We start from the raw sequence: 574 nt of genomic DNA, 5'->3' as shown, positions 1-574 counted from the left end.
ATATATATATGTGTGTGTGTGTGTGTGTGTGTGTCTGTGTCTGTGTCTGTGTATATATATATATGTACATTTATGTACGTATCTGTCTGCATGTCGGTGTGTATAGAAACGCCCATAAGTATCTATCGCATGCCCACCTATCATGTGTGATGCAGATGATAGTAGCGTCGTGCATGTTCTCCAGTATATACTCCTCCAGCCATAGCAGGGCTGTTAAGTCCAAATGATTCGAAGGCTCGTCTAACAGTAACAGATGCGGTTCCGCAAACAGCGCTGCGCCTAAGGCCGTCCTCATACGCCATCCACCTGCCGATGGGTGTATGTCAATAAATGAAAATAATTGAATATAGATATAAACACACAGATTTAAGTATACATTTAATACAGGCAAACAGATACACTCGCATAAGATATATTTGCACAGCATTGCATGGGATGTCTAAAGATATAGTTGCATGTTTACGTAGACATAGTGTGCATGTATATATGTTTTATATATATATATGTGTGTGTGTGTGTGTGTGTGTGTGTGTGTGTGTGTGTGTGTGTGTGTGTGTGTGTCGTGTGTGTGTCG

The 574-nt window shown here is 40.8% G+C and overlaps 1 pseudogene across 1 annotated transcript; it reads right to left on the bottom strand.

Annotated features, from left to right (window-relative positions):
- Positions 1-137: 137 nt before the first annotated feature.
- SARC_18206 (hypothetical protein) lies at positions 138-295 on the bottom strand (annotated as a pseudogene; the record flags this gene model as incomplete). Its single annotated transcript has 1 exon — positions 138-295.
- Between the last annotated feature and the right edge of the window lie 279 nt (positions 296-574).

The sequence above is a fragment of the Sphaeroforma arctica genome (genome assembly GCF_001186125.1).
Source record: "Sphaeroforma arctica JP610 unplaced genomic scaffold supercont1.14536, whole genome shotgun sequence".
In the NCBI taxonomy this organism is placed as follows: domain Eukaryota; class Ichthyosporea; order Ichthyophonida; genus Sphaeroforma; species Sphaeroforma arctica.
This window is presented reverse-complemented; position numbering and strand designations above follow the sequence as displayed.